The sequence below is a fragment of the Bacillus rossius genome, chromosome 1, assembly GCF_032445375.1.
Source record: "Bacillus rossius redtenbacheri isolate Brsri chromosome 1, Brsri_v3, whole genome shotgun sequence".
Taxonomy (NCBI): domain Eukaryota; kingdom Metazoa; phylum Arthropoda; class Insecta; order Phasmatodea; family Bacillidae; genus Bacillus; species Bacillus rossius.
This window is the reverse complement of record NC_086330.1, coordinates 104,535,815-104,549,890: the sequence shown is the minus strand read 5'-3', so window position 1 is coordinate 104,549,890 and position 14,076 is coordinate 104,535,815. Positions and strand designations below refer to the sequence as shown.

Here is a 14,076-nt window from a genome sequence, read left to right as displayed (position 1 = left end):
CGATGAAAGGAAAGTGCCTGCCTCTCGGTCAATACTTCGCTCGAATATTTGAAACATAGCTAATATACTTTACACAAAGATCAGAGTCCTTGGATTGTATAGAATATTGTTTTTTTTTTTTAATTTTACGTTCATTATCTGTAAGCACCACAAGTTCCCAATTAGCCTACTGACAAGCATTGGCACCATTGAAAAGTCATTTTTCGATTTAAAAATACCAGGCACCGTATCGGTTCTGGTGGATGTATGTGTATGTAAATATAAACAAATATATAAACACAATGTTTCACATAAATATAACTAATTGTCATTTGACGTTGTAACCATCAAAAATATTTCACAATAAATTACATGTTGTTGACTAGTACAATGCAGAAATTGGGGAGAAAAAAAATCATACTTAAAGGTATTATTCGTTCAACAAAATGTTCCACACAATTTCAGATAATTCTTTGAAAGCCAGCCGCCAAAATATTTATTGAAACACATCATACGATAATTATGAGGTAAATAGTTCTATAGAGGATATTAAGTAAACAATCTGAACACGTTTTCATATTTATTATACATATATAGTAATAGCAATAATTTTCAGTTACTTTGTAAAATTTACAAAATTGTATCTTCAGTGTTTAAAAGATATTTTTGCAACCAGTTGCCGAAGAACAACTCGTAAAACGTAGAAAAATATTTTCTGTGCGAAAAAAGACAAGAGAATCGTAGCCTATGTTTCCTGTGAATTAGCAGGTTACCACTTGTGCCTCATTCATACATTCCATCAGTATTCAATCTTGGCGCCTAAGAAATGCTCTGGTTCTGAAGTCTTCCACAGGATATGGAGTGCCTGTCCTTAAGTTCACTATAACGCGATGTTATTAACACCACCACCATCATATAATTATCACCATAATATTCATCACCGTCATCATCAACACCATAATCATTATCATCACCTGCACTTTATCATCATCACCAACGCGAACACCGTCATCCACCACCATCATCGCCATTCTCACCATCATGATCACCTTCATCACCATGTTCATCACCACCACATTATCATTACTGTCATAATCTCGTCACGATAACCTTCACCATCAACATCATCACCATCTTCATTTTCATCAAATGCGCCTCACCGAAACTTTGTCAACTAAAACTTACTTTAATGTTGATAACTAGCTAGGCGACACAAATTGTTAAACCGTTGTAACTTACAATCGGGTCTGTGTCTCTAGCCGGGCTTCCCGATTTCTTTCCTTCGTGTTTTTTTTCCTCGATGGTTCCTAGCTTTAGGCATGGCTTCATCCCTTCCTTTTTTATAATTAAAATTTATTTAACTAATGTGGTGTTTTTTCATTCTCGACAAGACATTGAAAAAAAGGGGGGAAAATCAAAGGTGTGTGCTTGCTGGTTGCGATTGCCTCGGGAGGTATTACTTTATAAAGCGAGGAAGAAATACGCGAACTGACCCCACCCTCCCGCAGCAAACAGCGTGTGACCTGGTCCACTGTCGACGCCCTCCAAATCAACAGGACATGCCCACGTGTGGACCCATTTTGGAGCTCTTTTATTCGCTCGCGATGTAAAACAAACGTGGAACGTTGTGCCTGGCTCGCGGTCGTTAGAGGGCGGGTGACCAGCCAGCCACATCAATCAAACCCCCGCGTGTGCGTGCGTGCGTGCGTGCGTGCGAAGCGACAATTCCTTAACCATCGCGCCAGATATCGTGTGTTCCCGAGTATGCACACGGAGCTGTAATTAAGGACACTACCACCAGGCCCGAGATGGGGCCTTGGGGGGAAGGGGCGGAAAGGATTTCATCCTCGAAACCAGGAAGGGAACTACTACAGTTGGAAACTTCGTCGCTATTCGGCTTGACCCAATATTCAAGTCGCGCCTTTGCAGGAAGGCTAATCACGACGGAACTTCGCAAGGTCATAGCGAGTCTTCCAGCTCAAGTTACAGGCCTGTTTATATGAATAAATGAAATTAGTAACAATAATGCACTTAAGATTATAATAGGGTTCTTGATATCATTCGTCTTAAAGTTTCTATCACTATTTTTAGGATGTAGTCATTATGAAAATGAATATATGAAATTAGGTAACAATATGAACTGAAAAATAGTAATAGGGTATTTGATATCATTTGTCTTAAATTTTTTCATCAGTAATAACAACATGATTGGTTATAGATTTTCTATCACTAATTTTAGGATATAGTTTAAAAAGAATTGGATATTTTCATTTTGAAAATTTTAGGATATGGTCATTACGAAAATGAAAGAAGAAAGCACCCCACGCCTTTAGTTCTACAGAGTTTTGGAGCATTATTTGGCTGTTGGAAAACAAACTTAATTTTAAATTTTATTTTTTAAATTTTAGTTCAATCAACGATAAAAGCGAGTTTTCTTAGTTTTTTGAAACTATAAGTTTTTTTTGTTTCCATTAATTATTTTCATGCAAAATTAAAGTTAGTTAGGTTTTCATTACGCCAACAAGTATAACTTCTAACGCGCATACGTAAGTACGTGCACCCGTGTTTTTTTTAATTGGTAAACGTGGCGGACGTCGCTACGATCGGTGGGTTTCCTCGCAGGACTCCCGCGTACCCCACGCATGCATTCTGCCGCTGCTATGCCTCGCCGTTACGCCCATCATCCACGCCGACGAGCCCAGCTACCGTTCATTCATACGGTCACTTCCCGTGCTGAAAATTAACACGGGTAAAAAAAGAAATGCCGTTACACGTGTGCAACTACGGTAGTTATTTTTGCGGTGAATTTATTATTATTTTATAATGATGATAGCTTAATGAGATTGCACCAGTGACTCGTTTAGCTTCAAAGCTTGTCCTCGTACTTACTTTGCTTATTTTTTGCTTCTTTTATATTCGAAAAATCTTCTTCGCTTAGTTTAACTTAAATGACTCAGGTTCATAATTACTTTAGCTTTCTTTTGCTGGTAAAATGTTAACTTAAATATTCTAAAAAAGTAATTATACTTGAATAACTCTTTGCCAACAAGACAGAAAACTAAAAAGACACCTTTTTTGTAAAATATATATTACCTCTGCGTCACGAAAATTTAACGAAACGTCTTATCTTATCGTAAAAAAATTGCGTTATGACTGAAATGGGAACACAACTATTTTTTGTTCTTCACTAATTAAAGTTGTTTCTATTTTAATTTCTTGAGCTAACTAGTTGTGAAATTAGTTCTTGCTACATTTTCTTGCACATAGAATTCCTGAATCGGATTAAAATTATTCAAATATTGCTTGATATATATTTAAATAAATTATCGTTAGGTTGTTGCTGTAGTTGCATTAGTATTTTTCAGAATAACGTTTTTTTTAATTAACATAATCGTCATTTGGTTCAGTAAACTGTCACACAAGAAAGAATTATTTTGCAACGCCATTTCCTTCCAGTTTACGATGCAAATTTTCGGCATTAAGTAAAAATAGCATGAGTGAGAAAGAGAAATAAAAAAAATGTTAACAGGTAAAAACTATCAATGAGAGAACAGAAAATAGATTAAATAACTGAGTGGTGTTCTAACTGATAGGAAAATTCACAATGATGATGTGAGGCAAATCAACAACAGCCTACAATTTTGTAAATTTACTCTGTAAAATATCTCGAAATACGTCCTATTCCGCGCCCACCACTAGAATTCGTTGCCGGAGCAGCTACGTGGACTATCGAATCATTCGATTTACAGAACGAAATTTTAAACTATATAATGAAACGACTCCGATTAAAGCGAAAAACTCTAAAAAAAATACTAAACCCCGGCTTTGGACCTGATTTTCGTCAATGAATTTTATTAAAAAACTACCCATCTTGTTAAAATTCATTAAACCGTTAATACTTTAAAGTTTACCTTTCAATTTTTGAACTTTGGTTCACGCCATCCGTCACAGATGGTAGCACCGTGGTTGCACAGTTCCGTTCTTAAGACTTCCGTCGCATTCACGAAATTACTCCCACAAAATGCCGTATACCGAGAGCTAAGATGTTACACATCAAAAATAAGTAGATAATTATTCATGTGCGCTTAACTTTATTCATATTATTTATTTTTCTCTTATAGTGTCTTTGATTTCGCTGTACGTTAATTCATTTTACTTTTCTTTGCTTTAGGGACTAAGTTCTTCCCTTTTCTCCATTTTTCTCTTATTTATCTAATTATCTTTCTTCGTTTCTTCGTTTCCTTCTACGACTTTCCCTCTTATTGCCCTCACTTCTTCGGACGGACAACGACGAACACAGATGACGTCACAAGTCACCGGGCTGGACCGTGGTGCGGCGGGAAAGGTCGACCCCACGACATAAATCAAACTTCACGACGTGGACGGAAGCCGTGGAGGACTTCGCGGTCGATTTCCGATCGCCGCTTGACCGCGGGCTCCAGCGACAAGAGGCAGTTCTTGGGGAAATGGGCCTTGTTTAGGCTATTTCCGGCGCGACAGGCGAAGCCCACGAGTTTATATAAGTTCCTGGTTGCAAGTCTGTGTGCTGGAGAAGCCAGCAGCAGGGCAGGCCTACAAATCACGACTCACCTTATATGTTACGTGATTTGTTACGTGAAGTTCGGAATTGTCAGACCGCAAGCTCTGACGTAGTTGACGTCAATTTCTACCTCACCATTGTCATATTGGCACACCCAAAACATCACGGAACTGGTAAATGACCACGCATGAAGTTAGTAAGTATTAATTAGAATATTCTTCGTTAAACACAGTCACTTTCGTAAAATACAGCCATTTGAAACTATTTCCACGATGCACGCCACTACAGTATTTCCATAAAAGAATGTCCCAGTTACAAATTTTAATAGTATCAACTGTAAGCGTCGTAGTTTTATGGTTCAAGGTCACAATTAAAGAGTAATTCAAACAGTTTTAGATAAGCGCATGTGCGAGTACTGAATTTGTTGTTTTCTCGCTTGCAGCGCCACATACGAAAAATGGCGACTCCTGAGCGTAAAGCGTTTTGTATTACGCAATTTGCTGAGTGTGAATCTGTAATTTCAATTCAACGTACGTTTCGTTTGAAATTTAATTGAGATTCCCCGTGTGGCAAAAACATACGCCGAAGGTCGCGAGAACAGAGTTCTTTTTCGCTGGCCTCCGCGTTCACGTGTCATCAACGCCTTGATATATTTTTTTTTTCCTTTGGGGCTTTATAAAAGATCGTGTTTACGTAAAGCCACTAACTAATGATGTGCCAGAGTTGAGACACAGAACTGAAGAGGCCATTGCTTCCAATACTCCGGACGTGTTAACCAAAGTGTGGGAAGAATTGGACTCTCGGTTTGAATTGTGCCTATAACAAAAGGTGCACATATTGAACATTTGTAAAACAACTGTTAATTTACCTTCAATGTGATGTATGATTTGTTGTAAATAGTTAAAATATACGACTGAAATTAGGTCATTATTTTATGGACACCTGTATTTTGGTCGTCTAGCCAACATAGCGCAGACAATGCGCTGGAAATAAAAATAATGGAGACCGGAAAAGTTCTCTCATTCATTTCGCGATATGTTATAATCCTAACTCGTTCTCCTCCTACCACCTCTGTGATTGGGCTGCAGTTGATCTGAAGGACTCTGAGCCAATGAATAACCCTCAACAAAAGAAGTATCGAAATGCAAGAATCCCTGAGTAACAGTTCTCACGAGTCAGTAGCCAATCAGAAGTTGTAATTTGCCCGAGTGCATTGTGCATTGAGGAGTGTGGAGTCTGTCCTAGAGGCCATTGAAACAGCAAGTTTTTCCAGTCATTACTCATAAATATATTGCGAATATATATATATATATATATATATATATATATATATATATATAATTTTCTTTACTAGGATTTTTTTATTTGTATTTATGAATAACAGCAAATAAAAAAAGCCAACTCTACTTAATCGGATCGAGCTCAGTACTCGACGAAAGTAGTGATTATTAAGCAATGTTTTTCTTGCCAACATAGAGATCGTTAGATACGAAATAATGATTAAATAAAAAATAATATATTATTTTTTTTTAAACTGACTAAAAAGTATAAAATAATTTCTCTTAGCCATGTAAATATTTTTAACCCCCTACAGATTCCTAACCTCATAAATATTGTCCTAAATGTTTGTCATTGTTTATTTTTAACACCAAAGAATTAACTTGCAATATTTAAAACGAAAAACATGGGTCGCATGTGATCGACAATAGTAAAGTGTGTAGGGAGTAGCTGTCGTTGATATAATTTACATAACAGTGCATACCATTTGCAGTGCAATAAAAATGTTAGAGAACTATTCATGCAATAATTGTCTATTGCATGCGCCCCAATTTTTTCGTTTTAAATTTTACAAGAGCTTAGGATCTTACAAGCTAATTCACAGGTGTTCAAAATCAACAATCACAATTTTTTTTGGACAATCTGTATGGGGTTAGTAATCTTTACTGGGCTAGGAGAAATTATTTTATACTTTTTAGTCCGTTTTAAAAGTGTTGTTTTTTAAAAAAAAATATTTTATTTAAATTTTATTTTCTGCTTTTTAGTCTTATGATTAGGAAATTTCACAATTATTTAATTTATTTTTTAGTACAGATTAAGTCTTTGCTGTTATTCCTAACCCAATAGAGATTGTAATGAAAATGCTATGTATGATTATGAATTTTAAATACCTATAAAAATACTTGTAAGGTTTAAAACAATAAACGAGGGGCGTTTTCAATAGATAGTAGTAAGGAGACAAGCCGTGATGGCCGCACCAAACGACAGTGCGCGTCAAATTCAATGCAACGCCATATATTAATGAAGTTCTATACTAAACTGTTATCAAGGCTGTTAGTTCGCTAGTAGCCGTGAGCTTTGCTAAGCGGACGGGTTCGCCAAGGAGAAGGATAGGAAATTGCCAGACCTTATTACATGACCGTGTGGTGGATATTTCTCCTAGCCCTATATGCTTTATATAGGCACCGCCTGCGAGTGCTGGTTAGGCATCCCGCAAGACTGTACTGTTCAGCTGGTAGCTTAATGCCACGAATCCGAGAACTTTGCTAAACATAAAACAAATTTGTAACAGACAAACAAACTCAGGAAACCGAGTTAATATTGCATTGCCATTCAGTTCTGAGCTATGTTCAAAGTTTAAAGTCTCAGCTCGTCGGGAAGTTAATTAAAATTTCGATTTTAAAATTTGTACCGAACAGATAATCAGTCAGATAATAAAGCGAGTTAATAAAAAGGTTGTAATAAATAAGTACAAAATAATATGATTAAGCAGTGGGAATAAACAGAGGACACCCGGGGAAAAATTCACTTTCTCGCGAAAACGTCCGTCACGTTTAATAATTAAAAAAAAAAAATCCTTAGTTTTTGAACCCATCGGGAATCGAGCGAGAAATCTCCCTTGGTGGAAGGCGGGAATAATTTTTACCACTTTTTTTTCAGTGAGCTTACTATACCCTCTTTAATGACTTGAATTCGACAACTTTGACATGGAATCGTCATTCATAATTTACTGTTTTATAGAGTTGGGAGTTATTTAGATAAATGCCTCATCCGGGACTCGAAACCAAAACCCTTCGTGGCATTATGCAGACTGTCGAATATAATCCAATATACGCCATATTGCTTACAACGATTTTTAAGCCATTCTTATTTCTTCGTTTTAATTTTTAAAATTTGGCTTCTTTAAGCATATATAATTCAGTGGAATACTTGAAGTTAGTAGCAATTGCTACAAAAAGGTTTCCCTTGTGAAGTCATTGGAGTTTACATATTTAATTAATATTTAGGCATAACAATAACTGCAATAATACTGTCGATAGACAATACCTAACGGTTTTTGAAAACATCAAATTCTGAGTTCTGTCTTAACTAAGGACAATCTTCAATATTAAAAGTTACAATCTTATTGTTGACATAAAAACCGCGTCTTTCATTTCGTATTTTGTATCTCTCTTCAGGAGATAGTGTGCTAAATTATTTTGCGACCATAATTTCGTATTTTTACTTATTATTTCAAATAAATTTATAATATAACCATTTTATTTGATTAAAAGGGTGTTTTATAAATTTTAATAAGAATTTATTTAATAGTTTCTGGAAAATCAAAGACCCGCTTTTATGTCAATCCTAACATGAACTAAGAGCATGTAATCGTGTTGTATACAGTTTGAAATTAATCGATTGTGTGTAGCTAGCCTTTGTCTTGTAATACGCAATTTTTTGTATACCATTCATAAATCAATAAAAATTTATACATCCTAAAACTCTGAAAAATTAGGTCTGTAGGATTGAGGAAAACCGTACTTTTATTGATTTATAAATTATAAAAAAAAAGTGAAGTAATACACGATAAAGGATACACACAAACAATTAATTTAAAACAGTAAACAACACGATTACATGATCTTAAATCATAAACAATGGTCTTAAAGTTTCTTAAATCCATTATATAAATATTTTTTAAATTTATAAAACATTTTGTAAAATAATAGTAACATTATGAATTTATCTTAAATAATGAACAGAAACGGGAAATTATGAAAGTATTAATTTAAGAGGGTATGTAACTTACTAGTAATAATTTTATATTAACGTTTACCACGGTTAACTTTTATACTTTTTACTGGCCGAACCTCAACAAAATGATTTTTTATATATTATATATACACACTTTGCAAAATAAGCTGAAAAAGTTTGTTTTTTGCAGTATGGATAAGGAGAACTAAATATAGTAAATAACTGAAAATTTTTGGTGTTTAAGGCAATGCTAGTTGGCTACTGCGTGGTGTTTCCAATTTCTTTCAGAAAAATTTATTTAATTTTATCCAACCTCTTAAAACCATAAAAATTGGTTGTCTGTAAAGTCGGTTTACGGACGATAGTTTAACGTGACAACGTCATAACAAAACATTGATGAAATTATTGCATAATTTTATGAATAAAATTGAATAATTTTTATTGAATTATCACTATTTTGTATGGATACAAAGAAGGAGTGAAATGAAATCTACAATTTAATTGATAAATTTACTTTTATTTGCACTCATTGATTCAAATATGTTTATTACTTTAATGAAGAGATTATTTTAACTATAACTTTTAAACATGTTTGCTATTTAACTTCTTCCAATCTGTGTTATTCTGTTAAGAATAGGACGATGATAGGAAAAGTAGGAAACGAATGGGAGTGTTTCAAGGATGATGTGAAGGAAAATGGCTTACCCAACACCAAGATGCAGTCAAAAATAATATATTTGCGCCACGGACTCTGCAGCAACGCTAGGAGGAACGGATTAGCAAAGAGCAATGCAAATGTTACATTGAAATGCATGAAAACAGAATTACGCCACGGACTCGGTCGCATTGCTAGGAAGTTCAGGTTAGCAAAGAGCAATATAAAATGAGCGTAACGGGACACAACGAAACGGGACAATGTGCGTAACGGGACACTTTTTCGTGCGTGCAACCGGCGTTCATCGATTTATTAGACGTTGTCACGTCAAAAATTGGTTGTCTGTAAAGTCGGTTTACGGACGATAGTTTAACGTGACAAGGTCATAACAAAACATTGATGAAATGATTGCAGACTTTTATGAATAAAATTGAATCATTTTTATTTTATTAATAAAATAATAAATACTTGAAATTATACTTACTAGTAATCTGATTTTTAAAATGCAAGAATAATTAACCTTTATTGCCGAAATTGTTGTTGTAATAAGCAATGAAAACTACATTAACTTTTCACTTCACTTTATAAACAGTCGACGAAACAGTTCACGTGTGGATGACTTGTATTTAATTTTAAAAACTGGCGTTTAGCTATAAAGTTTAAATATAATTATGAACAAGTTTTCATATAAATAAACTGTAAGTAATCAAATATCTATCATCAATTATATGAATCACCACAATAATTTTTTAGTCAGTTGTAACATAACCTATTATTACTGCACTCGCCGACAGCGTAACGGGACACAGCGTAACGGAACAATGAGTGTAACGGGACACTTTTTCGTGCGTGCAACCGGCGTTCATCGATTTATTAGACGTTGTCACGTCAATAAAATAAAAATTCTGAAAGAAATTAAACTGTATCTCATGGTAGCCAGTAAATTAAACTTTAAACGTATAAACTTCCAGTTTTATAGTCAATTAATTATCTTTATCCATACTGCAGAAAATGTTAAAACTTGGCCAGCTAATTACGCAAACAGTTGAGCCACTGATAAAGTCGGCAAGTTTGAACGCGTGGGACGCCAATACCAAATAACGACCTGTAACGGGACACGCCGCCTCAAGGCATATCCCCTGAGCCTGTCACTCCGCTGCACCGCCCGCGCCAGAGTGCCGGCCCGCGACTTCCGCCCGGAAGCCGGAAGTGCGCCGGCGGCGAAAGCGAGGAGCGGCGGCTGCGCGCGGCTGCTTCCGGCGGTGGTCTCCCCCCCCCTCCTTCTCTTGTAGCGGCGCGCGGCGCGTGTCTGACGGCAGAGCCGCGTGCCGAGTGGACGGCAGGGCTGTCCAGACTCGCGCCCGGCCAACTCAACAGAATAACCGTCCCTGGGTCACGGACATAAGAAGTGAGTCAGTTGCTGTGTACAGTCTTTGCGTTCCAAATGAGAATCTCTCCCCCCCCCCCCCACCCTCTTCTCTATCTGCATTGCAAAACAATATTTGGTAATAAAGAAGTTTAAAGCTGATCTCTTGCAGATGTGTTGGAATTATGTTTGTTTAGCAATACTCACCACATGATAACCTCTTTGCGATTCTCCCTAGCGAGTTCTTTTCAAGCTATTTAACAAATTTTTAGCATTGAAGCCTTTATACAGCTTCGATTTGTTTTCCACCCAATCGCTAACCAGATGACTTCACTTCAACAGATACTTACACCAATTAAAACTTGCACAAATTGTATTTTCGCACCTTATACTTACAGTTCATGCCGCTAGGATCGTTGTAGTAATGTATCTGGTGTTTCGCCCATATTAACAGACCTGAGTTTCCTATACTGCCTTCTACAATATTTGTTAAAATCACAGCTCTCGTTAATAGCAACTAATGATAAAATATAATTAAAATTTAAGTTTGACCAAAAATGTTTTATTTTGATTTATTTGACAATCGAGTAGTGAGTGATCTGCTGCTAGTCTGGTAGCCTCTGTCCAAGCCATGGCTGGCCAGAAACAGCCAGCAGGCCACGCTTGGTTACCAACGGCTTAGTAACATATATTTACATAGTACAATTTTAAACTAATGAAAATAATTAATTCTTTAAACGCATTTAAATCACACATGTTGTGCCTATTACATTTCATCAAGTTAGTTCTTCACAATAATTACTGCTGCTTCTGGTAAAACAAATTTATTCGTAGGAATTAAACTATAGGAATGTCTTCGAAAGCACGGTGTTGTCAGGAGACGGCATGCTGCGATGTAGTTGAAGTTACTTGTTTACCTCGCCATCGTCATAGTGTTACGTCCAAAACATTACGTAAATTGTTTTTGAACACGTCCGATGATGCTTAGTAATTATGAGTTAGAATATTTGTCATTAAACACAGCCCCTGTCATAAAATACAGTCATTTAAAACTGTTCCCACAATGCAAACACTACATTTTCAACAAATGTTTTTGGCGCAGGCAATGAGCAGCTGATAAAAACAATTGCTTCACTCGGTTACCAAGTAAGCATTCAGACGTGATCACCCCTTGTTCGAAAGGCGCAATCAGCTGTATTTATTGTAATTAGTTTGGTTTCAGGCTCTTCTGAGTAATAATTCAGGGAATGTTTCATAGGAAAATACGGAAAAAAAGTTGTAGAACTCAAAATTAAGTTAGATTTAGCTGAATATATTCTTCTTCTACTAGAAATTATTATATTTTTTACGGTAAACTTCTACATGTTTTGATTCATTCTAGTCAATCTAATCCAATCAAATCCAATACTTCACGAAACCGCCATTGTTTTTCCAATTTGTAGTGTATAACGTTACTTGGTGTATATTTTGATTTTATTAAACTCAATAGAGACCCAGACCTTGTGTCAGAATCAACTTTGAGGAAGAAGTCAGTTATTATGCATCCAGTCCGAGCCTGTTTATGACCACAGCGCACACATATTGGCTTACCCGGTACTCTAACTGGAACCCTGTTCTCCAAAGTTCACGTCTAAATTACGTCGACCTATGAGTAAGCCTCAGGGGAGAGATGATCACAGACGCAAAATTGGACGCTGACCGTTGTATTTGAGCGTATTCTTTAGCCATCTTCTTACAGATAATTGTAAACAAATTCCAGACGTAATCAAACATGCAAATGCTGCGGTTGTGTAGAATGTGTTTACCTTCCCGCTAAGTTACGTATTTCCCGAGTTTTACAATCTCACCTCGTGATTATGGTATTGAGGGACACTAGCGCCACACGCAGCTAATTATGTTTACTTTGGGTTCATATTACCGTGAAGGTATTAGTCTATGGAGTGGATGTCTGTGCTGAAGTTGAAGTCAACAGTAGGTATATATAGTATGTCCTGGTGCAGGGGGGTTGGGGGTCGGGAGCCGGGGAGCCACGGCCACCATCTTGGATTACGTCACTTCCGGCGGCCATCTTGGATTCGACCTTGACCTTTGACCCCGGCGGCCATCTTGGATTACATCACTTCCGGCGGCCATTTTGTTTTTATCTGCCATTTTGTTTACTAGAACATTCCGCCAATTTGAGTTTCGTCCGCCATTTTGAAAATCTTTATTTATTATATGATTTTAATGAAATCAATTTTAAAATTTATAAAAAAATTAAATAAAATTTAAAAATATATTACTTAATAAAATTTTAATTAACAACCTGCGCATCGAACACCCCACTCCTCTACATTACGAGTACACCAACTAGCCTCCCCCTCCTCTGTTACAATGACATCGTCATCGAACACCCCACTAACCCCTGTTACATTTTTTCGTTACACCACATTCTTTAAAATAAATTTATTATCAAAATAAAAATATATATACCATCGTTGTCTGCTGGAGGCAGCCATCTTATTTAGTGGAGACCGCCATCTTGATTTCATCTGATGGATGTCGTCATCGGGTTTAGGTTTCTAAAGTATGTTAGTGTATATAAGGTCGAGTTTCAATTCTCTACCAACATTATTATGAACCTTATAGACCGAAATTTACAAAATCCACAGTCATTTTGTTGTTGTAACCATAATTTTTTCTTAAAGTCTTATCATTTATAGGTTTTAACTAAAATATATGTTATCAATACTATCGTTGTGGATGCGTTAGTTAAAGTAATGATAATTAAAAAAAAAATTATCACTCCATCTTAGCGGACCAGAAATTTTTCAGTCTCCTAACTTACAAGTAATATTCTCTTCTCATGTTTGCGTACACATGTTTAAAAGCTGCATGGAAGCAGATATTTTTTAATGTTTGCGTATAATATCATTTCACTTTTCCGAAACCAATTTTAAATAAAATAATAGGAGAATTCATGTTTTATATTAAAATAGTAAAACAATATATGGGTAAAATTGTATTTATTAAAAATAAAATCTCATGAAGAGAAAAACGTACAAGAAAAACAGAACTATACAGCAAAGGGAAACCATGCAACAAATGGAAAATTTACAACAAAATAGATATAACAGCAAAAACATAAAACTATACTGCTAAACTGTAACTATACACCAAAATGGAAAATATATACAAAAAAATAAAACGACAAAACAGAAAATAAATACAGCAGAAAAACTATACAACAGATTATTTTACAGGTCATTGCCAACATATCCGTGGGGGACCGTGCGGATACCATCTTCGCAGATCAGCCGTTTGTCGTCCTCCCACGTGATGGCCAGCTTATTGCTATATTCGCTGTATAGTATGTGCTGCCGGGAGCGAATGGCTCTTACACCCGCCCTCCTTGTGCGGTGTTCTTGCAGGGCAACCAGGTAGTCGCTGAATGTGATGCGGTTTTTGACCACGCACCGCTGGATGCCCTTGGCCTTTTTCTCGCTCTTACCACCACACCTGTAGGCGTAGAGTTTGGCTCGT

General features: G+C 36.2%; 2 protein-coding genes across 4 annotated transcripts in view; one reads left to right on the top strand and one right to left on the bottom strand.

Moving 5' to 3' along the window:
- LOC134541327 (probable G-protein coupled receptor B0563.6) overlaps positions 1–14,076 on the bottom strand; it is a 336,950-nt gene that overhangs the window by 238,583 nt on the left and 84,291 nt on the right. The gene's annotated exons all lie outside the window — the stretch shown is intronic.
- LOC134541362 (zinc finger protein 862-like) overlaps positions 10,522–14,076 on the top strand; it is a 103,329-nt gene continuing 99,774 nt past the window's right edge. The window contains exon 1 of the mRNA XM_063384788.1: positions 10,522–10,596. The gene's annotated coding sequence lies outside the window, so the exon portion shown is untranslated. The remainder of the gene's footprint in view (positions 10,597–14,076) is intronic.